Source organism: Pleurodeles waltl, chromosome 7 (assembly GCF_031143425.1).
Source record: "Pleurodeles waltl isolate 20211129_DDA chromosome 7, aPleWal1.hap1.20221129, whole genome shotgun sequence".
NCBI lineage: Eukaryota > Metazoa > Chordata > Amphibia > Caudata > Salamandridae > Pleurodeles > Pleurodeles waltl.
This window is the reverse complement of record NC_090446.1, coordinates 936,450,966-936,478,375: the sequence shown is the minus strand read 5'-3', so window position 1 is coordinate 936,478,375 and position 27,410 is coordinate 936,450,966. Positions and strand designations below refer to the sequence as shown.

Here is a 27,410-nt window from a genome sequence, read left to right as displayed (position 1 = left end):
AAAGACTGATGATTGGTATGTGACAAGGTGATGTAATAGTGTGTCTTTTTTGTGTTTTTGAGTGTCTTGACGAACATGCTGATTGAGGGAAGAACTGAAGGTAAGGTGACCTCTACTGTTGCAGGTATCTCACACACACACACACCAGCAATTTTGTGACTGTCTACGTAGGCTAGTGTTTTACAGCGACAGTTTAGCCAGTAGCAGACATGGCATCTCGTTGGACGACTGCTGCTCAAGCCCTAACTCGGGTTAGAGAGGACAGCTCTGACGTAGGATCAGAGACTGAGACAGCAGATAGTGAGACAGCATCTGAGGGATAGGACAATGACACAGACTCTGGAAGGGATTTTTCAATCGGAGGAGTCCCATTCGATAACTCCTCTTCCAGTGATTATGAGGGAGGTGATGAGGACAGTCCTGCTCTCCCTTCGTAAACACAGTCTGTGCAGCGGGACAATAGCGGGTTAGCCCAACCCAGAGAGCAGGTGCATGGGGCGACAAGCACAGAGAGAGTGCTCTATTGGGAGCTCCCCAATTTAGTTCAGCCCCAAATCCCACCATCCAAATTGTATTTTGGAGACATCAAAATTATCTATCACAAAACAAACTGGTTTTGTAAGGCAGGCACCTGCATTTTTGGTCCTGGGCTCGGCGCCCATATAGGGAAACATACCAATCCCAGACATTTCTGTAAACTAGACATCAGGGGGAGTCCACAGAGGTGTGACTTGTGTGGATTCCCCAACGTTTTTACCCAGAATACCCTGCAAAGTTGAAATGTTGAATAAAAACTGTATTTTTTCTTGCATTTGTCACACAACCTACAGGAATATGCTGGGATCCACAAAATTCCTAACACCCAGTGTTTCCCCACCTGTCCTGATAAAAAACACGACCCCACTTGAGTGCCTGTACCTAGTGCCTGTGTCAGGAATGGATCACCATAGGGTCAACAGTTGCCCTCATGTAAGGACCAACATTGACCGTTGTGTGATCTATTCCTGTTTCGGGCACTAGGCATGGCCACGCAAGTGAGCTACCATTTTTATTGGGAGACTTCGAGGGAACGCTGGGTGAAAGGAAATTCGTGGCTCCTCTCAGATTCTAGAACTTTCTGTTATCAAAATTTGAGGAAAATGTGTTTTTTGACAAATTTTGAGGCTTGCAAAGGATTCTGGGTAGCAGAACCTGGTGTGAGCCCCACAAGTCACCCCATCTTGGATTCCCCTAGGTGTCTAGTTTTCAAAAATGCACAGGGTTGTTAGGTTTCCTTAGGTGCCGGCTGAGCTAGAGGCCAAAATCCATAGCTAAGCACTTTTCAAAAAACACGTCAGTTTTCAATGTAAAAATGTGATGGGTCCATGTTGCATTTCCTGTAGTGGGCATTAGGCCTACCCACCCAAGTGAGGTACTATTTTTATCGGGAGACTTGGGGGAACACAGAATAGCAGAACAAATGTTATTGCCCCTTCTCTTTCTCTACATTTGTTCCTTCCAAATGTAAGACAGCGTGTAAAAATGACGTCTATTTGAGAAATGCCCTGTAATTCACATGCTAGTATGGGCACCCCGGAATTGAGATGTGCAACTAACCACTGCTTTTCAACACCTTATCTTGTGCCCATTTTGGAAATACAAAGGTTTTCTTGATTCCTATTATTCACTCTTTATATTTCAGCAAATGAATTGCTGTATAACCTGTATAGAATGAAAATGCATTGCAAGGTGCAGCTCATTTATTGGCTCTGGGTACCTAGGGTTCTTGATGAACCTACAAGCCCTATATATCCCTGCAAACAGAAGAGTCCATCAGACATAATGGTATATTGATTTTAAAAAATCTGACATTGCAGGAAAAAGCTACAGAGTAAAACATTGAGAAAAATGGCTGTTTGTTTCACCTCAATTTCAATATTTTTTTATTTCAGCTGTTATTTTCTGTAGGCAAACCTTGTAGGATCTATGCAATGTCCCCTTGCTGAATTCAGAATTTTGACTACTTTTCAGAAATGTTTAGCCTTCCAGGACCCAGCATTGGTTTCACACCTATTTCTGACACTAACTGGAAGGAGGCTGAAAGCACAAAGATAGTAAAAATGAGGTATGTCCCAGTTAAATGCTAAAAAATTGTGTTGAAAAATGTAGTTTTCTGATTCAAGTCTGCCTGGTCCTGAAAGCTGGGAAGATGGTGCTTTTAGCACCGCAAACCCTTTGTTGATGCTGTTTTCAGGGGAAAAAAACACATGTCTTCTTCTGCAGCCCTTTATTCCCATTTTTTGGCAACAAAAAAAACATTTTCAATGTATTTTGGCTAATTTCTTGGTCTCTTCCAGGGGAACCCACAAACTCTTGGTACCTTTAGGATCCTTAGGCTGTTGGGAAAAAAAGGACGCAAATTTGGCATGGATAGCTTATGTGGACAAAACGTTATGAAGGTCTAAGTGCGAACTACCCCAAATAGCCAAAAAAGGGCTCTGCACTAGTGGGGTGTGGGGAAGGCCCAGCAGCTAAGGGATTAAGAGGGCTGCCCATCCCCACATCTGGAGACAAGACCTATTACCACACCCATGTCAAATTACCAGAGTGCTGCCCGTCACCACACCCATTTCTGGGTACCTATGAGTGCCCATCACGTCACAAGTGTCTTGGTATCAGATCGTGGCCCAGGCGCTACAGAACTGCACGCTACAGAACCGCACATCACCACACCCGTGTTTAGTATACAGCTCATCACCACACCCGTGTCTAGAATACAGCTCATCACCACACCCCAGGTTTGGGTACCCGGATATGGTCCGTCAGCACGTAGATGTGTCGGTAGCAAAGAGTGGTACATTGCTACCCTCGTGATTGAGAACTTGAGCTCTGCACGTCACCCCATCCATGCTCACTCGGTACCGGAGTGCCAAGCATCACAGGCAGCATCGGTGGGCGTGGTTCCATGTTTTCAGGGGGCCCTGACTGATATTCTGAACAATGCTAACACTGGGTTTAGGTTGTACGGGTGGTCGTGAGAGGATGTGCGTAGGGGCACTAGTTGATGGCTAGCCCAGGCATGAGGATTACTGTTCTGTGACAGATCGGGAATCCGCCGGTCAGGACGAATTCAAGTTCAGTTATCGAGCTAAGAGGACAGGCGTTAAAATATTAAAGGATGTGTCGGCGAATGTGGCCATGACACAGATGACAGGTTGGCATAATGACGTTGTCATACTGTAGCCCTCAATGAGCACATAAACAAGCCCCCAAAGTTACCGCTAAATGTACAGTGTTAGCTGGTTTTCTTTGAGGGCTAGGCGCCACCGGGGGCAGAGCCTGATGCGAGAGGCCGAAGGTGGAAGAGCTATGTCGAGCGAGATAGAGACGAGAAAGGAAAGAAAGAGGAAGAAATGAGGGAGAGAGAGCGCGGAGTAGAGCGTGGAGAGAGAGGTGGGGAAGCGTGGAGAGAGAGGTGGGGAGACGCGGAGAGAGAGAAGGGAGCGTAGAGAGAGGGGAAGGAAGAGAGGGAGAAAATGGAGCGTGGAGAGCGAGAGAGAGGGGGATTGAGAGAGTGAGCGCTCTGTGTGGGGGGCCTCTTTGATGGTCAGTCAGTGCTCCCAGACAACGGATATGCGCAGGTAGACGGATGACTTCACGGTTCAGTGATTAACCAGCATCATTTTCATAGCCTGGACACGTTTTTTACAGCGCTGTTTACATTCCAGGGGAGAGTACACAAGCTGGAGCCCCGGCAGGCACCGGGCTCTCACGCAGATTAATGGGTGGCTCTTGGGAGTGCCCGGCGGTCTCAAGGGTCGTGAGGGGTGTGTGTGTGTGTTGGAGGGGGAGGGGCGATGAGGGGGTGAGAGGGAGGCAGCGCGCCCGCCGGGAGAGCGGGACGACCCACAGAGCCACATTGAGATGCTCCTCTGCGCTCACTGAGAGATCCGTGGTCTTCACCATCCTCCCTGAATACCAAGTTACTGTTTCTGCACGGAGCGCCCCCAGCCCGGGCGTGGGGGAGGGGAGCCATTAGCTCCACAGGCCGGAAAGACGGGCTGCTAGCCAAGAGGAGTCATGTCTCAATGTCGGAGGACGACGAGGCTGAGAGAGATTGTACCTTCTCTACAGAGAGGGTGAGTGGTTCGGTATGGCGCCTCCCCTGGGTCCGGGCCGTTAGAGCGCGAGAGAACTAGGAGGGGCTAGAGACGGCGAAGGGACCCCTCTGCAGAAGTAAGATACCCTGCAGGCGGGCTGGGAGGAGGCGTTTCAGTGGGGTGTTCTGACTGACCCTCTCCCGCCTTATTGATATCTCAGAGATGCTAGCGTGCACTAACCCTCCAAATACCCTTGTTATTAAATGTAAGAAGCATATACACATTTGAAGGTTATCATGACTTGCCCAAGATCATACAATTTGTTGAAGCCTGCCTACGGAATCAGGTCTGATGGATTTACGATGAAGATAATCACTAAGCCCAGGCATTTTCGCACGGAATGAGATACTTATTAAAACACGCAATGTGAATCAGTTTATGCCTCTGTGTATTCTCAAGTGCACTTGATGCCAAGGCTCTGCCCCTTGGCACTCTCGTGAAGGTTGACTGGTTCTTTTTTTCTCCTTTTTGCTGTAGTCTCTAGGAATCTCACTGCATTGTTAGAGTGCCAATATGAAACACCTCAAGTTTCACCAAGGAAGCAGCTCACACAGTCTAGTGTATTCTTATTCCCGGCAAGCAAGAATATCTTGATTGCACCGCACACCTGAAATAATCAATGTATCTGCTAAAATGTTAGCTTCCGTAAAAAAGCAACACGTGTTACTCATGTGAAATGAAATCCCAGGCCAAGTATAACTCATCCTGCTGATTCTCACCTTTTGGAACACAAGCCCTCACAACCTCATTATGTGGCCTATGTACATGCTAATGACGCAATGAAAGATTACTGGATGTGGCTCGGTGAAGGTCTGCTTCTGCTGCTGCAACTGAAAGCCCAGGGAGGGGCAGACATCTTCTACAGGGCCTATAACCGAAGCCTTTGTCAAGGGAACATCTGCTCTCTGCCCTACAGCTGAATCTCATGGGATGTTCAGAATATCCCTTCACTTGCTGAGTCCTCCAGGGTTCCCTGTCACAGTCAATCTCTACATGGAGTCCTTGGGACTCTAATCACCAATAAAAACATCACATTTTAACAATTAGCTGACGAGACAACTGTAAATGAAAATATCTCCCACTGCAGACATCCAGTGCCTCAAACACTGCCTGATTGTTATCCAGATCTGGGCGCACAGCCCGTACGTCAAAGACCGAATACCTAGTATTCACAAAGAACAACAAACAACCAGTTCAAATTTGTCTCAACAATTTGAACCTGGATAAATTCACATCCCAAATTTCACCCAAAACAAAGTCACTCCGATTGAACCTGGACACTGACCTTTCTTTCAAGGAATGCACTGCCCAGAAATCAAAGCTGGACTGGTACTAGCCCTCGCTACAAAAGAAAGTGAAACCATTTCTCTCAGAAACCTACTCCATAGCTGCTACTCTCCTTTCTGAATAGTGACCACACTCTGCTTTATGCTCTCCCAAACTCCATACTGTCTCATCTTAAAGGCATCCTTCAAGTTGCAGCGTGTCTCATCCAGGTCCTGAGAAAGTATGGCCACATGACCTCCACCTTGATTGAACTCCACTGGTTCCCCTTGACAGCCCACAACATCTTCACAACCACTAGTCTTACCTCTAGGTGACAAGCTTAGCACCTCCATCACAATCGAGACAAAGCAGTGCAAAAGAGAAATAACAAGGCAAAAGGCCTTCTCCATTTATGTAGCCATGACCTGGAACAACATCCCTGTATCCACCAGGAATATCTGGTGGGAGCAGAGGTTACTTCTGGAAACTCTAGCTATGGTGAAGTTCTACTGGACACTTCGTCTCTTACCTGTGCCTGAAGTCTGGTGTGTGTGCTCTTTAGGCCTGCAGCTAAAGCTTCTTCTAATGCCACCTAATGAGAGAGAGAGAGAGAGGGCTGCTTATTAAAATGCCAGGCTTTCCTCTCAGGGTGCCTGTAATAGGCAGATCAAAAAGATACACAATCACTAATCAATGGGTTTACAAATTCCACGCCGGAGCAATAGCACAATGTCCGATGACCCCTGTGATGCGCAGCAGCCAGTAAGCGCGTAATGGGCTGTCGGGTGGCGTGCTCCTGCTGGCTGCCTCATTTAAAATAATAATTCAAAATAACACTCAAAGTGCGTGAGCCAGAACACAGCATACGTAGGAGGGTGGACATACTCGAGCTTTTTGTCCTGGAAGCTTTTCAGCAGAATGCAGAGGTTGGGAGGCACCTCTGCTAGATTGCTCTCGCTATTCCTTGTGGTCCCAACTGTCATGTATTTATAACACTAATCCTAAAAACATTCATAGTGCATGCACTAAAATATTTATTCTAATAATGCTCAAAAATGGAAATAGTAAGCTGCTAAGGTAAGCTTATACACACTATCTCTCACTCATGACACACACAGTATTAGTGGGCACTCATGTTGGAAGTGAGGGAGACATTGGTCCTACCTAAAGGGGGTTGTTGGTCGTGCCTGTGATGGGTCAAGAAGTGATGTTCTTGGAAAACAAATGTGGGCTGATCCCTTTTGGACTCCTTTTTTTCCCCAGCAGTAGCCTATGACTCTGCCCGAGATAATCTGAGTTGGTCTACTCGTGGTCTTTATTACTGGTGAACACTCAGACCTGCACTATAACATAGACAGGAACTGTAAAAATCAATGCTAAAACATAAAAAATAGTAGGATGGTACTGGTAGCACAAACAACTATGGACTTTCTTTCCTAAAAAAAAAAAATGCTAGAGGCATCAGAGCGGCTACCCTCTCTCCCCCACCAAGCCATTCACAGCCTGCAGGCCAGTTTTTGATGGTGCATGACTGTTAGCAAACTGTTCCAAAATGAGGATCTCATTTAAAAGGACATCAAAAGCCGGATATAACAAACTGGATTATTAGTTGGGGTGGATGACTACCCACCTCAATAAATAATCACATCCCTTGTCAGGATGAACCTGTAAAGTCACTAAATTAACCAGAGCTCCACTTCCCTGGTGAATAGGCACAGAACAGGCTTCACTTAGAGCACTGTTAAAGTATTTATGCAGTACCAAAACAGTAATATAGTTGACATGCAAAACAATAAAACAATAAAATCTCCGAAACAAATTAGAAAAACAGAGTGAAATTTAATGAACAAAATGACAAAAATCCAATAAGGGGAAGAAGAAATTTGATTTTTTTAAAGTTTTAAGTGGAAATACGGCCAAGAAGCAAAGTGCCAATGATAGTCAATGATCGCGGTAGGCAGGAATCTAAGTGAAATTTAATGCTGACTGCAATAGAGCATGGGGTGGATACACCAACTAGGTTCACCCTGGTCATAGATTTTTACCTTCTGACTTTCGTCCTTTGAGTCCCAGTCCACCACAGAAATATACTTCTAAAGTCTTCAGTACCTCAGGGGAGGCACTTAGAGAATCATATGGTGTCAAGACAAAGACCAAAATTAGGGTCCAGTCCAGGTCCAGTTGCCATTGGCCAGCGGGGTAGTTACAGAAAAAGACCTCTTGTAGCATGGTGTGTCTGTGCAGCTTTGACAGAAAGTCAGCCTTATAACTCATGGAGTCCACAATTTGTCTTGAGCGCAAAAGGGAGCAGGTCCAGTCCTCCAGTTCTCTCAGGTTACAATACAGCAGGCCCAGTTCTCTTCTGTTATTCCTCAGGTCCAGGAGTGTTCCGAACGGAGGAAGGTATCACTTTTACAACTGGCATGAGCAAATTGGTTGAAATGATTCCTGCATTCTCCCTAACCAATGGAATAAAAGTTCCAATGCCAACCTCACCCACTTTGGGCTTTTTAAAGATGGAAAAAGTCTTTAGCCACACTAACCTTGTTCTCTGAAGGCTGGGGTATGTGAGGGAAGTGTACTATGGTAATCCTACTGCCCTCCCCAAACACCAAAATCCAGTTTGGGACAGTCCCGGTGCCCACAATAAACCCAGAGGCAGAAGTCTGGTAGGATAAAAGTAGTGTATTGCAGCAGCCAGACAGTGGATACACAATTGTTTTAGCATACTATTTCCCTTCCTTCCAAGTGTTCACCCATGTTATATGTACTTACTGACTCATGGGGCAGGGGCCATCAACCACCTCTGTCCTGGGCTTTTCTTTCAATGTGACTCCAGGCATAACCCATCTCCTTGCATTCAGTCTCGAGGCCTTGGAGCTTCTTGGCCTTCCTCTTTTCCTTTTCGAGTTCCAGGTCATGGCTTGCCTGGTGGAGTTTGATGGAGGCTTGTGAGGTTATGACCTCTCCAGCTCCAGTTTTTTTTCATGATTTCATCCTGCGCAGGGAGTTTGAAAGTCTGCTGTCATAGGTCGTTGTTGCTGATGGTGTTCGGCCAGCACATTTGGAGACAGGCGTTGATGAAGATCTGGACTTTGTTGGTGGTAGGAACTGCTGTCTTCCAAGCTTTTGCTCCATACAGAGGGCTGTTAAAAATCCTGACCTTAGTTTGCAGCATTAGTTCCTTGGAGCTCCAGATCTTCTTTAACTGAATGAAGGCAGCCCTTGCTTTGCTGATCCTTCCCTTGACACTCATGTCTGTGCTGCCCTGCTTGTCTGTGACACTGCCCAGGTAGGTGAAGGCCTCAACCTCCCCCCAGTGCATCGCCTACAAAAGTGACCGCAGTTGTGCTGGCTGTCAGCCTTCAGGATCTTGGATTTTCACCTGTGAATGTTGAGGTATATTTGTGCGGCTGTGGCTGCCAGCTTGTCAGTCATCTATTGCATCTGCAGATGTGTATGGGAGAGTAAGGCCAGTTCGTCTGGAACGTCTAGGTCATCAAGCTGCGTCTAAGGAGTCTACTGGATCCTATTTTTTCTCCTTGCTGTGGATGCCTACATGATCCAGTCTATGGCCAGGAAGAAGAGAAAAGACAAGAGAAAACAACCCTAGCAGACTCCGTCCCTCTCTTGAAAGGCTTCTGTGAGTCGTCTCCATGGACTATCTTGCTGATGATTCTTACAAGTTTATCTGGCACAATGTAGTGGCTTTGAAGTTTCCATGCTGTCGAATGCCTTCTCATTACAAATGAAGTTGACAGAGGGGGAAGTTCCATTCCATCCACTGCTCAAAGATGATGCACAGTGTTGCAAACTGATCTGTACAGGATCTATCTTTGTGGATGTCAGCTTGCTGATATTGCAATTGAGCTTCAACTTGTTCCTTCATTTTGTTTGGGATGACTGTGTTGAACACTTAGCCTGGGGTTGATAGAAGAGATAGCCTTCTGTAGTTTGTGCACTTACGCAGGTCACATTTCTTGGAGACCCAGATAACCTGTCAAGCAGGATTTGACACTAATGTAAAAAAAAAAAGACACTCAAAGCCCCACCCTGCATATCCTGCATGTTCCCAGAAGTCAACTCTGCCCATTCAGGTCAGCCTATTGTTTGCTCCTGGGAGGCATTTCACACCATTTCCTTATGTAGTCAAATGCTAGTTAATGGCTGGCAGAAGTGGGAGAGCAAATACAAATTTACCCTCCAGGAACCTTTGGTTAAAAAAAGGTCAATTTCTAAAATTCAGTTGTCCCTAATAGTTATTTAAACCTATCTTCATTACTGAATTATAATTTTAATAACTAATAAAAATGGTTGTTTCGTTATATTTCTAGCTAATCTCATTCCCTCGTGCAGTATTAGGATTTTTAATCTGTCTGTGCTTTTTCTACAAATGATAGCTAAGCCTGCCACGGGGGAAAATAGCTTCTGGGAGCTAGTCACTGTAAGGACATGTATTACATGTAAATATTACTTATCCTACTTTTAAATACCCTGCACTCTGTCTTGTGGGTGATCGTGCCTACATAAAAAGGGAGGATTTGAACTATCAAAATGTTTTATTTTGACAGACTGAATTACAGTTTTGACACTGCCACATTGAGACTACAATGGTAGGCCTGAAGTCAATGCTTACTTTGAGGTGGGGGCCAGCGGCACTCATTTAGAGGACAGACACTTATTTTGCCTCATCAAGCCTGACTGTGAGCAAAAAAAAGAAAAACACAAATAGGAAAGAAGGAGGGATAGAAAGACGGAATAAATATCACCAAGGGAAAAAGCAAAAGCCTCAATGAGTGAGATAGAGGGAAAGTAAGTGCCTGGCAGTGCATTAATGCGGCCTGAGGTGGATTAATAACTAAGCAGCCTTGATATTCGGCGCGCTGACATTTACTACAACACTAGGGGGATTTTACATTACAGGAGAAGATTAGTCTCTAGATTTGGTATTAGTTTAAGAAAGTGAGTGAGAATTCATCACTACGGCTCTCCAATCTGTATCACTGGAGTCACCTGAAAGTAGGTAAAGCCTAACATACCTCAGACTGTACAGTGCAGGTTACATCTTCTCTGAAACCATTTTCTGCACACAGTTTTGTCATCAGCTTGGAGACAGTGAAGTGTGCATAAAGAAGCACGATGCTGTGAGATGCGTATGATGACGTCATTGTAAGTGAACAGTGCGCATAACGAAGTCAACAGTACTAAGATAACGCCGTGCACACAGATATGTTATCACCAGTGGGCCGAAGCATTGCCGATGATGTCATCAGCTCTAATATGGTGCGGCACACACACTGTGAACGTGTTGTGCAAACAATGGTGACATCAGCTCTTGGACCCCGTGGTGCCCTTCGCACACAGTTATCTCATTAGCTTGGAGATGGGGTGGTGCACAGGTCATGTCATCAATGCTGGGACTATGGGCTGCAGACAGTGAAGTCTTTGGAACTGATATGCTCGAATGCATGTTTTGATATAATCAGCCCTGAGCCTCAGCGATTAATTAGGCAGTGCCTAAAATGTTGTAATCGGCTGCGGATTGTGCAATGCATACACAGATGCTATCAGCTATCAAAATTATTTTGAAGTGTGCACAATATATTCATAAGCACTGATGTTGTACTGTGCACAGTGCTCTGACACTATTTGATGCACAAAAAGATGTTGTGATATGTACATGTTAGTATGATTATTACATTTGCATGTTTCAGATGTACATTAGTATTATTGTTTACTTTTACATGCTTCAACTGCTGGTTGGTCGTTACCTCTTTGTAGAACACTGCTTGAGGTTCTAGAGCTCACGGGAGGCACTTGCATTCTAGCTATCAAATCAAATCAAATCATTAACATTTATAAAGCGCGCTACTCACCCGTGCGGGTCTCAAGGCGCTAGGGGAAAAAGGGGGGGTTATCGCTGCTCGAACAGCCAGGTCTTTAGGAGTCTCCGGAAAGCGGAGTGGTCCTGGGTGGTCCTGAGGCTGGTGGGGAGGGAGTTCCAGGTCTTGGCCGCCAGGAAGGAGAAAGATCTCCCACCCGCCGTGGAGCGGCGGATGCGAGGGACAGCAGCGAGGCCAGAGGAGCGGAGGAGGCGGGTGGGGACGTAGAAGCTGAGGCGTCTGTTGAGGTATTCCGGTCCCTTGTCGTGGAGGGCTTTGTGTGCGTGGGTGAGAAGTCGGAAGGTGATCCTTTTGCTGACTGGGAGCCAGTGCAGGTGTCTCAGGTGTGCGGAGATGTGGCTGCTGCGGGGTATGTCGAGGATGAGGCGGGCCGAGGCGTTTTGAATGCGTTGCAGGCGATTTTGGAGTTTGGCTGTGGTCCCAGCGTAGAGGGTGTTGCCGTAGTCCAGGCGGCTCGTGATGAGGGCGTGGGTCACGGTTTTTCTAGTGTCGGCGGGGATCCAGCGGAAGATCTTGCGGAGCATGCGGAGGGTGAGGAAGCAGGTGGAGGACACGGCGTTGACTTGCTTGGTCATGGTGAGAAGAGGGTCCAAGATGAAGCCGAGGTTGCGGGCGTGGTCTGTGGGGGTCGGTGCGGTGCCGAGGGCTGTGGGCCACCAGGAGTCGTCCCAGGCGGATGGGGTGTTGCCGAGGATGAGGACTTCAGTTTTTTCAGAGTTCAGCTTTAGGCGGCTGAGCCTCATCCAATCTGCGACGTCCTTCATACCCTCTTGTAGGTTGGTCTTGGCGCTGGCGGGGTCCTTGGTGAGGGAGAGTATAAGTTGCGTGTCGGCGTAGGAGGTGACGATGATGTCGTGCTTGCGTACGATGTTGGCGAGGGGGCTCATGTAGACATTGAAGAGTGTCGGGCTGAGTGATGAGCCTTGGGGTATGCCGCAGATGATCTCGGTGGGTTCTGAGCGAAACGGAGGGAGGTAAACTCTTTGGGAACGGTTTGAGAGGAAGGAGGCGATCCAGTCCAGGGCCTGGCCTTGGATTCCGGTGGAGCGGAGGCGGGTGATTAGGGTACTGTGACAAACGGTGTCAAAGGCAGCCGAGAGGTCGAGCAGAATGAGGGCGACTGTTTCACCGTTGTCCATCAGGGTTCTGATGTCGTCAGTGACTGAGATGAGGGCGGTTTCAGTGCTGTGGTTGGTTCAGAATCCGGTTTGTGAGGGGTCGAGCAGGTTGTTGTCTTCCAGGAAGGTGGTCAGCTGTTTGTTGACGGTCTTCTCTATTACTTTCGCTGGGAAAGGCAGAAGAGAGATGGGGCGGAAGTTTTTCAGGTCGCTCGGGTCAGCCGTAGGTTTCTTTAGTAGGGCGTTGACTTCGGCGTGTTTCCAGCATTCAGGGAAGAAAAAGAAGAGTTGATGACGGTCTGGAGGTGCGGGGCGATGAGGTCGTCGGCTTTGTTAAAGATGAAGTGCGGGCAGGGGTCCGAAGGGGCGCCGGAGTGGATAGAGTTCATGATGGATTTGGTTTCTTCCGTGTTGATGTGGGACCAGTTGTTGAGGGTGATGGCCATGGATGCCGGTTCAGTGGTGTTTGGTTGGGTCTGGTGTCCGAAGCTGTCTTGGAGGTCGCTAATCTTGCGATGGAAGAAAGTGGCGAGGGATTTGCACAGATCCTGTGAGGGTGTGACGGCGTTGGCGCTGGGGTTGGAGAACTCCTTGACGATGCTGAAGAGTTCTCTGCTGTTGTGTCTGTTTTTGTCCAGTCTGTCGGTGAAAAAGTTCCTTTTGGCGGCGCGGATCAGGTGGTGGTGTTCGCGGGTAGCGTTCTTGAGGGCGGTCATGTTGTCAGCGGTGCGGTCCTTGCGCCAGGCTTTCTCAAGGGCGCGACAAGTTTTCTTGGATTCTTTGAGGGTGTCAGAGAACCAGAGAGGTTTTTTGGTGTTGGTCTTTCGATGCGTGCGTTTGAGGGGAGCAAGGATGTCTGCGCAGTTGGAGATCCAGTTTGTGAGGTTGAGGGCTGCGTCGTTGGGGTCGGTGGTGAGGGTGGGTTGGTTGGCGGCGAGTGCGGAGAAGAGGTGCTCTTCGGGGATCTTGTTCCACTGTCGACGAGGGATGGGTTGGGTGCGGAGGTGGCGGGTCTCGCGTCGGAATGTGAAGTGGACGCAGCTGTGGTCGGTCCAGTGTAGGGCGGAGGCGTGGCTGAAGAAGACGTGTTTGTTGGCGGAGAAGATGGGGTCAAGCGTGTGTCCGGCGATGTGGGTGGCGGTGTTCACCAGTTGTTTGAGGCCGAGGTTGGCGAGCAGGGTGGTGGTGTTGGGGTCGTTGTTTTGTTCCAGATGGAAGTTGAGGTCACCTAGGAGGATGTAGTCCGGCGAGGCGAGGGCGTGCGGGGAGATGAAGTCGGCGATGGCGTCGCTGAAAGGGGCGCGTGGCCCGGGAGGACAGTAGATGAGGGATCCTCTGAGGGTGGTCCTCGGATCGGTGCGAATCTGAAAATGCAGGTGTTCAGCGGTGAGAGGGGTGTCTTCGGTGGAGGTGGTGACGCTGATGGAGTCTTTGAAGACGATGGCGATACCTCCTCCTACCTGGTTGGTGCGGTCTTTTCTGGAGATCTTGTAGCCTTCGGGGATGGCAGTGGCGATGTCAGGGGCCGAGGAGGCGTTCATCGAGGTCTCCGTGATGAAGGCGACGTCCGGTGCTATGGAGTCCAGGAGGTCCCAGAGTTCAACGGTGTGTTTGTGGACGGAGCGAGCGTTGACTAGGATGCACTTGAGGTGGTTGATGGCGCGTGGGCTGGTGGTCATGGTTGTTGCGTGGTGGAAGGTGCGTTTGCAGGAGTTGCAGGCGAAGGGTCCATGGGTGCGTTTGGGGTGAGCTTGGAAGCAAGTGTTGGAGCGTCCTGGGTTGAGGGCGTGGAGAGTGGTGGTGGGGTCGTAGCGGGTCAGCGGGGCTTGGGAGAGCTGGGGTCCAGGGGTCGTGGCGCTGGGCGCAGGACAGGCACGGACGGGCGCAGACGGGCTTGCCTCTGGCGTGCCTCCGGCGCGCCAGCGGCGCAGTCACGCAGCGGCCGCCATATGAGGTAGGAGGGGGGGGGGAAGGGTCAGGTGGGGGCGAATGGGAGCTGGGGGGCGGGGGCGTGCAGGAGGTCGCGGCGGGAATGCTCGAGGGAGGGGGGACAGGTAGAGTGAGAAGAGCTGGGGGAGGGGGGTTTAAGGGTGGAGGGGGGTGAGTGTTAGGAGGTTTAGGAGATAAGGGAGAAAGATAGGAGTAGGGTTGAGAAGATAGGGGAGGGGGGGTTGTAGAGGTGGGTGAGGGTGAGAGGTAGAGTGAGAGGATAGGAAGATAGGTAATAGAGGGGGTGAGAGATAGAGAAATAGATAGAGAAAATAGATAGGGAAATCGATAGATAGGGAAATCGATAGAGAGATAGGAAGATAGGAGGAGGTGGAGAGTGAGGGAGTTAGATAATGGGATAGAGAGATAGAGAGATAGGTAGATAGGAGGAGTGGGGGAGGTAGATAGTGAACGGGTTAGATAGGGGAGATAGAGAGGGCGATGCGAGTGGGGGAGGGGGATGAGGCAGGAGCAGGAGGGCAGGCGCGGGGAGAAGAGGACGGAGGAGGCAGAAGAGCCGAAGTCAGAAGACAAGAAGAACAGAAGACAAGAAGACAAGAAGAACAGAAGAACAGAAGACCGGAAGGAGAGAAGAAAGGAAGATCAGAAGACCGAAGGAGAGAAGAAAGGAAGACCGGAAGAACACAGAAGAAGATACAGAAGAAGATACAGAAGAAGATACAGAAAACGAAGAACAGAGGGCAGAAGACCACAGAAGAAGATGAGGAAGAAGAGAAGTAGAGTGAAGACGGGGGAAAGAAGAGTACAGAAGAAGATTACAGACGAGAAGCGAGGAGGAAGAACAGAAGAGCAGAGAAGAAGAAAAGAAGAAAAGAAGCAGGAGCAGGAGAGAGGGTGAGTAGCGCAGGGCAGAGCGAGGGGCTGGGAGGTGGGGGGTACTTACTGTGAGGTGGGTCTCAGGAACTCAGGAACCTGAAGGAGCTGCAGCGGCAGGGGGAGCGACCTACCCTTGGGTCAAGGGTCGCTACCACTGTCGCGCAGCGGCCGCCATATGAGGTAGGAGGGGGGGGGAGGGGTCAGGTGGGGGCGAATGGGAGCTGGGGGGTGGGGGCGTGCAGGAGGTCGCGGCGGGAAAGCGCGAGGGAGGGGGGGGGACAGGTAGAGTGAGAAGAGCTGGGGGAGGGGGGTTTAAGGGTGGAGGGGGGTGAGTGTTAGGAGGTTTAGGAGATAAGGGAGAAAGATAGGAGTAGGGTTGAGAAGATAGGGGAGGGGGGGTTGTAGAGGTGGGTGAGGGTGAGAGGTAGAGTGAGAGGATAGGAAGATAGGTAATAGAGGGGGTGAGGGAGGGGGGGAGAGATAGAGAAATAGATAGAGAAAATAGATAGGGAAATAGATAGAGAGATAGGAAGATAGGAGGAGGTGGAGAGTGAGGGAGTTAGATAGTGGGATAGAGAGATAGAGAGATAGGTAGATAGGAGGAGTGGGGGAGGTAGATAGTGAACGGGTTAGGTAGGGGAGATAGAGAGGGGGATGAGGCAGGAGCAGGAGGGCAGGCGCAGGGAGAAGAGGACGGAGGAGGCAGAAGAGCCGAAGTCAGAAGACAAGAAGAACAGAAGACAAGAAGAACAGAAGACAAGAAGAACAGAAGAACAGAAGACCGGAAGGAGAGAAGAAAGGAAGATCAGAAGACCGGAAGGAGAGAAGAAAGGAAGACCGGAAGAACACAGAAGAACACACAGAAGAAGATACAGAAGAAGATACAGAAAACGAAGAACAGAGGGCAGAAGACCACAGAAGAAGATGAGGAAGAAGAGAAGTAGAGTGAAGACGGAGGAAAGAAGAGTACAGAAGAAGATTACAGACGAGGAGCGAGGAGGAAGAACAGAAGAACAGAGAAGAAGAAAAGAAGAAAAGAAGCAGGAGAGAGGGTGAGTAGCGCAGGGCAGAGCGAGGGGCTGGGAGGTGGGGGGTACTTACTGTGAGGTGGGTCTCAGGAACTCAGGAACCTGGAGGAGCTGCAGCGGCAGGGGGAGCGACCTACCCTTGGGTCAAGGGTCGCTACCACTGTCGCGCAGCGGCCGCCATATGAGGTAGGGGGGGGAGGGGTCAGGTGGGGGCGAATGGGAGCTGGGGGGCGGGGCGTGCAGGAGGTCGCGGCGGGAAAGCGCGAGGGAGGGGGGGACAGGTAGAGTGAGAAGAGCTGGGGGAGGGGGGTTTAAGGGTGGAGGGGGGTGAGTGTTAGGAGGTTTAGGAGATAAGGGAGAAAGATAGGAGTAGGGTTGAGAAGATAGGGGAGGGGGGGTTGTAGAGGTGGGTGAGGGTGAGAGGTAGAGTGAGAGGATAGGAAGATAGGTAATAGAGGGGGTGAGGGAGGGGGGGAGAGATAGAGAAATAGATAAAGAAAATAGATAGGGAAATCGATAGATAGGGAAATAGATAGAGAGATAGGAAGATAGGAGGAGGTGGAGAGTGAGGGAGTTAGATAGTGGGATAGAGAGATAGAGAGATAGGTAGATAGGAGGAGTGGGGGAGGTAGATAGTGAACGGGTTAGATAGGGGAGATAGAGAGGGGGATGCGAGTGGGGGAGGGGGAGGAGGCAGGAGCAGGAGGGCAGGCGCGGGGAGAAGAGGACGGAGGAGGCAGAAGAGCGAAGTCAGAAGACAAGAAGAACAGAAGACAAGAAGAACAGAAGACAAGAAGAACAGAAGACCGGAAGGAGAGAAGAAAGGAAGACCGGAAGAACACAGAAGAACACAGAAGAAGATACAGAAGAAGATACAGAAAACGAAGAACAGAGGGCAGAAGACCACAGAAGAAGATGAGGAAGAAGAGAAGTAGAGTGAAGACGGGGGAAAGAAGAGTACAGAAGAAGATTACAGACGAGGAGCGAGGAGGAAGAACAGAAGAACAGAGAAGAAGAAAAGAAGAAAAGAAGCAGGAGCAGGAGAGAGGGTGAGTAGCGCAGGGCAGAGCGAGGGGCTGGGAGGTGGGGGGTACTTACTGTGAGGTGGGTCTCAGGAACTCAGGAACCTGGAGGAGCTGCAGCGGCAGGGGGAGCGACCTACCCTTGGGTATCTACCTGTACAGACGCTTGTGCCTGCCGTGGACCCGTAATAAATACTGTGTTTATTTTCAACAACTTCAACACCGAGTGTGAAGAATTATTTGCTGGAATGTTTACACTTTATGTGTATTGGCCTTCCCTACATTTTATGGTACCAAGAGTGGGGCGACGCCAAAGAAACAGTGGCGGGTTCACTGACTGGCAACGTTTGCACCAAAGTCATTTTTGGTCGGATCGAGTGTTGCTGATTTGACTGGTATCGCCGGACCGAATTTCATTTTTTTTTTCCAGAGGTACATTGGACTACATTCTTACCAAGAGTTCTGTTGTTTTGAACAGTCTCGATAGCGAGCACTCATGTAACGGTGCTCACATGTGACGTCAGTGAACGCTGAGCGCTGATCAGCACTTACGTGCGACTCCTGTGATGTCAAAGAGACGAACGCACGTGAATTGTGGCTGCCTGGATACCTGCTATACACATTGGAAACGCGCACCACGTGGCAAGTGGTTGCCAGCATACTGTTTCAGCTGGATACCTGCTATACACGTTGGAAACGCGCACCACGTGGCAAGTGGTTGCTAGGATACTGTTTCAGCTGGATACCTGCTATATACGTTGGAAACGCGCACCACGTGGCAAGTGGTTGCTAGGATACTGTTTCAGCTTTGAAAACGCGTACATTTAGCCTGTGGTTGCCAGGATACCCGTTCAGCATATAAATTCATCGGAGGAGTTGTGCTGAACACCAGGAAGAGCTGTGTGATATGTAATAATATATGTATTTTTTTTCGTGACCTGTCAATTCATCTTTAAGGAGACCGACACAATACTACATTTTTAAAGCAAATGAAAAAACAAAATAAATATATAATATAATAGAAACTTTTATTATTGTTTGGATGTAGATATATTTCGTTTCCACAAAATTTTACAGTTTTTGTGTGTTTGTTACGGTACTTGAACATGGCGACAAATCATACTGTCGTCCAACCACCACCATTCTTACCAAAGGGTGGAAAGCCGGAGATTAAATGGAGTGAGTGGTTAAGAATTTTTGAAAATTATTTAATTGCAATTGATGCCAACGATTATTCACCAGCAAGGAAGTTAGCTCTTCTTTTCAATCATCTTGGTGTGGCAGGGCAGCATGTATTTGATAATCTGCCTGCTATACCACCACCAGTTGGTGATAACATTGTATGGAATGTGTACGTTGAAGGGAAAGTAAGGATTGGAAAACAGTATTTGGATGAGTCTAATGTGTTGTTAGAGAGGTTTAATTTTGCAATGTGTAAACAGGCTGTGGATGAATCTGCAGATGAGTATCTGGCTAATCAACGTGTACTTGCTGCAAAGTGTGATTTTGGCGGCAATGTGGATATGCACATTAGAGATCAGTTTGTTTTTCATTGTCATTCTAAGAACATTCAGGAACGTTTATTGGCATGTCGCAATCCCTCCTTGGATGAAACTGTTGACATAGCTAAGGCTGTGGAGAGGTCTATTGTTACGTCAAGAGTGGTGTGTGGTCAGAGTGAACAGACTGCTGTTAATCAGGTGCTGGACGATTCGGAAGTGTGTTACATTAAAGAAAAATCTGTGAAGCAAGGCAAAAATCAATTGTCTTGTTATCGGTGTGGCTTGGATAATCACATTACCAGTAGTCAGTTGTGTCCAGCGTCGGGAAAGAAATGTTTAAAGTGTCAGAAGATTGGCCATTTTCAAGCGGTTTGCAGACAGTTTAGCCGCAGCTATAAACCCACTCACAGTAGAGTGAAAATGAAAATTAATAACGTTTACACCCTGGATAAAGGTAATTTGATCCAGAATTGCACAGGGAAATTATCCAATGTTGTATTGACTGTAGACATTCCTATTGATGTTGGGGTGAGCGTTGTAAAGAATATCAGAGGACCAATTTGTCAAGCAATTATTGACACAAAATAAATTTCTGCTATGGCCGATTCGGGAGCACCTGTCATCATACTAACAGATACTACATATAGTAAACTTTGGCTGGTAACAAAAGTGTTACTGTGTGCTGACATCAATCCCAAGGCTTTTGATTATGATATTGATATTTGAGTTACTTTTCCACTACTATAGCTATTTTGGGAAAGTGCATTGGGACTAAAATTTATGTAGCTATGAATGGAAGAGACATTGTTGGATGGAGAGATCTAGCCAGATTGGGTATCGTGCTTCGCCCTGGGTGCGATATTACAGTAACTTTAGGAGATAAACCCAAATGTGAAGCTGAAGAATCTATATTGTCTACCATCTCTACTGATGTTGTAACAGAGTCCTTCATAACAAAGTCTCCTAGTGTGTTTGCTGATAGAGTTGGAACGGTCAAGGGCTTTGAGCATTGCATCAGAAACGAGGATGGAGCTGTCCCTGTTTTACATAAAGTGAGACCGGTTCCTATTTCTGTGAGGGGACAATTGAAATTACTGCTTGACAAATTGGTTGATGATGGCATTGTAGCTCCCACTGACTCATCGGAATGGGTTTCGCCTATTGTCCTAAGCAAGAAAAAAAATGGTGATTTGAGGTTGTGTGTGGATCTCAGATCATTAAATAAGAACATTCTTGTGGACTGTCATCCTCTACCACACATCCAAGAACTAATTTCTAATCTGGGTAATTCAAGAATTTTCGAGGCCTTAGCTTGTGTTTGGGCAGTGCAAAGATTTAAGACGTATATTTGGGGGACCTGCTGTGTTCTCTATACTGATTACAAGCCCCTCATGTTTCTCATGAGTGGTAATGGCCTGGGAAAGCATCTGCCAGGCTGGGGAGTTTGCTTTCGAGGTTACAGGAGTATAACTTAGAAGTATGTGTCTGGTGGGAAAAATGTTCGGGTAGACTGTCTTTCACGTCCGCCACTGCCATTCTCCCAGAATTCTGCTGAAGATGAGGACACTGAGTGTGTGGTTGGAGTTCTAGATGTGGTTTCTGCATCTGAGGGGATTTTTTCTGAACAGGATTGGAATTTAGCAATGTCTAGGGATGTGATATTGTCAGAAGTTTTATACCACATCAAGCATGGACGGCCAAATAAAAAGAAATACAAAGGCAAACTTAGCACCTACTGCCAGTTAGATACTGAACTGTCTAGTGAAAATGGTGTCTGTATGAGGGGTTCTGTTTGTATTCCTCCTTATGATCTGAGACTCATTTTCATCAGGTCTGCACATGAAGGTCATATTGGTGTCCCAGCCACTTGCAGGAGACAAAAACAGAAATATTGGAGGCCAAGTCTAGATAAACAAGTGTCATATTTTGTCGATAAGTGTCCCTATTGTGTTGTGTCAGATAAACACTGGAAGAGTAGCACAAAACCCTTGTGTACAGTACCTTTTCCAAATAAACCTTGAGAAAGTATTGCTATTGACTTGTCCAGGACCCATCCACTTATTCCCTAGGGATATGACGTATTTGATAGTCGCTGTAGACTATTTTTCCAAATAGATTTATTATACTTTTGTTGAGCATGCTGATACAGATACTGTAATTTTGTTTTTGTCTAATCTTTTCTTTTTAGAGGGTCCACCATCAGTTATTGTCACTGATAATGGTGTACACTTTACTTCTAGTAGAATGGAAACCTTTATGAACAAGTTCAATATCAAACACTCACGTGTGGCTTTATATAGTCCAGCTTAAAATGGTTTGGTTAAAAGGGCCAACCGTATCCTGAAGGAAGGTGTACAAACAGCTTTGGCGGCTAATTGTAGTGTAATTGATTTCCTGAAAGAGAAAGTATGGGCATATTCAAATACACCACATTCTACCACAGGAATTTCTCTGTTTGTTCTTCTCAGAGGTAGAGAGTCCAGATCCAAACTTCTACCAGCCTGGATGGTTGGTTCACTGAGTGGCAAGTGTATGGGTCCGGAAGTGAATTTAAATGAGTTGCGGCGCAGAGTGTATGAGAAGCAGATGTTACAGAAGTGCGAATATGATGCCAGAAAGAGTGTGAATGATGTTGAATTTAATGTGCATGATTGGGTTTTGATAAAAAAACACACAAGGTGCCTAAGGGAGAATATACATTTTCTCTACTTGTTTAAGTGATTAAAGTGACAAAAACTTCTGTACTGTTAGAAGGTAAAGGGTGGAACAGAAACAGCGTTGTTCCTATATCTACTTCGCAGGCTGAGATTTTCAGGCGTGTTTATTCAGGAAGAGAAAACAATGCCAGTCCTAGTGGCATATTTTTTGAGGATTTGTCGACTAAACAGACAAAGAACAAAGAATTAAACCAGGAAGATGGTGCTACTTCAAGTGTGGAGAACACTTGTTGTGTTGATGGAGCTGATGATACTTCCTTACTGGCTTCAGAGCCTGTACGCACACGCAGTGACAGACTGTTCAAGCTCCCATCCAAGTTCGATGAATTTGTCATGGGTTAAATCATTTTAGTTGTTTATAAGAGGGGGGAGATGATGTGATATGTACATGTTAGTATAATTATTACATTTGCATGTTTCAGATGTACATTAGTATTATTGTTTACTTTTACATGCTTCAACTGTTGGTTGGTCGTTACCTCTTTGTAGAACACTGCTCGAGGTTCTAGAGCTCATGGGAGGCACTTGCATCCTGGCTATCTATCTGTACGGACGCTGGTGCCTTCCATGGACCCATAATAAATACTGTGTTTATTTTCTACAACTTCAACACCGAGTGTGAAGAATTATTTGCTGGAGTGTTCAAACTTTATGTGTATTGGCCTTCCCTACAGATGTCCAACTTACTGGTTCCAAAATGTACTGTGTAATGCAGTGGATCACAAAGTGACGCAATCTGTGATCAGACTGGGGGGTAAATGATGTCATTGGTTCCAAAGCCATGAAATCCACACAATAAATCATTAGCTGTAAGACTGTATGGTTCACTTGACAAAGTCATCTTTTGAATGCGCGCATGCTAGATACAACGACGACAAATGTTCTGAGATCATGCAGTGAACAGAATGCCATTGGCTGACACACTGCTCCTGATTTACAAGGATATCTTACCAGTAATAAAATTACGAGTGCGGAATCTCCACACTTGGGCACTGCGCACTCTATGTAGTGCTCAGTGCGGAGATTCTCCCTCAAGTGCGGAGATTTGCAGTCGTAAATTACCTTCGTGAATCGTGCCCACAGTTTCTCAAAAGGTAGGGCCACCTGCTGCGAGAACGGAGGCGTAAAGGTATCAGCGCTTTGCATGAGCCGCACACAGTGGTGTCACAATGACATCATTTATAACACTCACATTCAGAAATCACATATTAACCGTTTCCACAAATCCTTAAATTAATACTCAGATCAAAGAGCATTCTTACCTACCAGCGTGTTAGTATAACTTGATAAACTTTATGTAAATTCGATTTAAGGCCAATATTTCCGATCAACACTTCCACAATACATTCATTTACTCAAAATGTTTCCGATTATATGCAATGTCATGAAATGAGTTATCTATAAAGCACCCAAATGCCCTCTGGAGCAAGCGTCCTGTGGCACTATTAAGTAAATAAACTGTATGGCACTCAACATGATAGTAACAGCTCTGGCACTGTGTCTAAGCAGTGCTTAATTTTTAAATAAAAACGTGCCGGTGTCCAAAGGTCTCCTCCGAAACACACAGCTGCTGCAATTAAATGTGCGAGAATAGAATAGGGAGACAGCCTAATCCTAAAGCCATCTTGGGCCTCTTCAATCCATTAACAGGCCCTTCGGCTCATTTTTGCAGCTTTCTCTCTTTGTGAAGCTTTTTCGTTTTTCTCTTCCTCCGTCTTTCTAATATGCGTCTTTTGCTCGCTTTAAATGCTTGAGGCAGAAAAATAAGTGCTGGCCCTCAAAAATAAGTGCCGGTGCCCCGCACCGGAAACCACCGGCTCACATTAAGCACTGGTCTAAAGTGTATATATACACAATACAGTGCGCGTGACGATGTCATCAGCTGCGAGACTGTGGGCGTAAATTGCGATGTCATACAGAAGAGTGGAGCCAATCGATGATGTCACCAGCGCCTGCGAGACAGCAGGGCGCGCATGAGGGCTGAGTGACAGCAACACGTGCGAGGCTGTTCTAAATGTTATGTCACCATCTCGGAGATCGACTCGTGCGACTCAGAGGCGAGGAGGGGCTGGGGGGGATGGGCGTGGAAGCCATTTATTTCCATTCTTAAATTGTAAATCAGCCTTCACCAAGCTCTAGATGGAAGCTGTAGGTTTGCATTTAGACTCAGGCGAGCTCACCTCCAGGATGCCCTGTCTGTTTATTGCTTGAGAAACCTGGAGTAATAGAAAAAGTGTCGTCGCCCTCCCCGAGCAGCCAGGCTGCCTGCTGATATCCCAGTCAATGTCAGGGTAATTGAAATACCCGGAGATTTATGTGGCTTCCCTCAGACGAGGCCTTCTGCGGCCAGCCATTTCCTAATCTGCCTCCTCATCATATGCTGGCACTTCATAACACTCTTCCAGGATAGATAGGCCTGAGGAGGTCTCCATTATTCACTCGTGAGGCCCAGACACTGCCTTGCCTGCTCTAGTACTGGGCCCTGCCAGCGCACGCTCGCATCTCCTGGGACGAGAGCGCCACAGAAACCATCCAGGACAAGCTGGAGGACAAGAGAAGTACAAAAACATAGGAGCGAAGCAGAGCAGGAGAGGACGAAGAACACAGATAGCTCCAAGAGGCAGTCGTGATTTGCTTAGGCCGCATAAATCAGTTCAATATCTAATATAAAATCGCAGTGCTCAATCCTCAAGTTGCGCCTGCCTACAACCAAATGTCTAAATGAAAGCCATGAGAAGAGCACATCACTTTAATACACGACTTGTTGATCCAATTTTAAGCTCTATGTTGAGCTATTCCCATTACACAGCAGTGAAGACGCTCGTCAATCAGAAATAATTCTCATCCAATAATTCAGTACTTTTCAGTGTTTTTGTTATCTATATTCCATTTCAAGTGATCCAGAATAATAATATTCACAGAATAAAACCTCAACCTCTATATACACATACCCCGATTTCCCGAGCATTTGGCAATTAAAAAATCTGTCACAGCCACATATACCATAACGTCCTCATGCCATTAAGTTATCCAACCTTATACATAAAATTGAATTTCGTACATTACTCCCTCTATTGATATCTACTTAAACTACAGAGTCCCTCATCTTCTTATCTTATTAAGTCCCTCAAAAGAATATTTAATAACACTTACATGCTATCTAGTATTCCTCATATCTGGTTAAAACAATTCCCCAAAGTCTTAGGTTGATTAATCTCTTGAACGAATACACAATTAAATGAACTCATTATTTCATGCCAAATTGTATATTGCTTAATACCATGTCTTCCTATATTCACATAATATAACTTTTTATCATTTGGCAAGACCTTACTCTAAAAGTAATTTCCAATGTATACATTCCACTTAGTTATACATATGGTACCCTCCACATTCTCTTTCCAATCATATCAATGAATTAGTGTCAGTTTCTGTTATATCATGATACTCCGAAGACTGCATAGCTGATTATACCAGTAGTCCATAATTCAACATCTAATCTGATGATATGACAGTGGTATACAAATGAAAAGTTGGCAATACCATAAAAACACAGTAATCAATGTTGTAGCAGCAATATCTTAACACAACATCAATACGTGTCAATTTTTAACTCCACCCTGTGTTCTCCACATGCTACCTCAATGTTACTGTTTTGCGACCCCAAATCAATTACACTTTCGCTTGAAATATTTTGTGTATATGATAATACTTCATAATAGAGCTACCTTACGGACAAAAGACATCTAAAATTACAATAGCAATCAAATAAGTAACATCCAAATCCAGCCATATAATGGTATCAGTACTTAGTACTCCAATACGGGCATGTGTAACCAGCTGTCATGTATCCCTAGTTTAGTTAAATGCAATCCAAAAACACAATCTCCTGGATATGCCTCTGGTGTGCACTGAAAGATTGCCTGCATCGAGAGTGAGGAATTCATTTAAAACTGGTAGCGATGCAAGGAACACAAGCATTTGGAGTCACAGGACCACTCCATGCCACCGGGACACCATTTTTCAAAGCCCTCTGTTTTCTTTTTACAAACTGTTGTAAACTGGCAAGTTATTCTGACAGGTGCTAATGAAGTACATTTACTCAACCTGCAGAATAAATTGATTTAATACATTTATGCACAGGACTGGAAGGATGGTGCCTTCGGTGATATTATCTGGTCACCAACACACATAGCGTCTTACAATTCCAAGAGAAAGCATGACAAATGCCAAACCCCAAAGAGTTGGGCTCACATGGGATCAGCACGTCTTCCATTACTGTTAAAGAGCAATGCATCAAAATCAAAGCAAACCAGGAAGAAAACTTCCAGAATCAGTTCATTTGTTACTCCGTGGCCCTTGCCAAGTGGATGAAACGAACTCTAATCATGTCAATATTGTCCAGAAGATAAGAAGAGAATTTCCCGGAATTGAGAACAGCCTTGAAATCCCAACGTGTCTGTGAGACTGTTCTCTAAACCGAAACTAGCCAGGAATGTGTTCATAAGAACCAAATGTGCTTGTCATGCAGTGTTATCATTTGATCATTCCTGCAATGAGTCGCTTTCTTTCCCAGGATCACCAGTGCTTCTTCTAACTTGTTGTGAACCAGGTCCCTTTGCTCTGCATGCTCTGTGTCAACTAATTTTTAGAAGAGATGGCCACCAGAAAAGAGTCTCTGGAGGGCTGAGTAACCAGGTTTTTCCCTATCTTACGTATTCCCTTGCTCTCTTGAATATTACTTTCATTCTGGGTGGGCACAGAGCATAAACAATTTAAACTCATGATTTTAGCACCCAGGATTAGTAACCAACTAATATAAATTTCAAATGGCTAATCAGATTTAGAATTTTAGTGCTTGAAAACATCCAGATGTCTGCTTGTACTGTAGAGTACATCATTTACTTGTTCGTATCTAGAAATTGGAATTGGAACTGTCCATTGATTTTCAGGCAGTACGTGTTATACATGGTGATTGTGCATGCAAGATGGACAATGAAAGGTAGAGACACTGAGAAAGGACCCCTATACTCCAACAAAGCACATTAACAATGCTTACTAGCGTCGCCATACGACTGCCTCTAAAACAAAATCTAAAATTCTAAACCATTGGGCTGTCCCTCCAGTGTTCCTTTTAAATGGGTAGGGAGCACAGTAACCCTATACACTAGGGGTGGGCGGAACTCGCGGAGTTACAGATATTCTGCGGTGCTCCAGCTACCCCTAATGTGTTGCAGACACTAGATGGCACAAATACAAGAGTGGGTACGGGATACTGAAACCAGGACGACACTGGTTGAGGATTGTATATGGGACCCTCGTGCCTGTTGTTCCATGGTTCAAGTATATGAGTGGTGGCCGTTGACACGCCGCTTTCAGCTGCAGTACATCTGTGAGTTGTAAGAGAGAGGGAGAGGTGGGCAGATAAGGTCACTCTGTCTGCTTATGTTGCACTTGTGTGGGGGGTGTCTGTGTAGTGTGTGTGGCTTGTGACAATGTGCCTGTTATTGCAATTATGGAGCAATGTGTTTGTTTTTGTTGTGAAGGTGGCATGTTCTGAGGGCAGACAAACCACAGCAGAGGTCCAGCTCGCTAGATATAGCCTTAATGTCAAAACCACGTAGGTTAGTGCATGATTGTCCCCCAAACTGTGCACATTTGTTACTAAGGAAAGCCACTGAGTCTCTCATATTGGAAAGAAGGCTCTCTGGGTTCACTTTCCTTGGTGTTGAGTGAGTGAATGTGCATGTCACATGTGATAGCAGAGGGCTACATGTATGTGCCTGGTGGTATATGTTGTTATTACACAGAGAAAGGGCCTGCCCGCCATTACTTCTTGTGCTAACTATCCGGTAACAGACACTGTGCTCCTAACTGCTGTTTGCAATA

At 46.5% G+C, this 27,410-nt stretch overlaps 1 protein-coding gene across 4 annotated transcripts in view; it reads right to left on the bottom strand.

The window, feature by feature from the left end:
• SGCD (sarcoglycan delta) overlaps nt 1-27,410 on the bottom strand; it is a 788,612-nt gene that overhangs the window by 639,310 nt on the left and 121,892 nt on the right. For 2 of the 4 annotated variants that reach the window (XM_069199628.1, XM_069199630.1), the window contains exon 2: nt 5,935-5,997. The exons of the other annotated variants lie outside the window; for them this stretch is intronic. The gene's annotated coding sequence lies outside the window, so the exon portion shown is untranslated. The remainder of the gene's footprint in view (nt 1-5,934; nt 5,998-27,410) is intronic. 4 annotated transcript variants of the gene reach the window in all.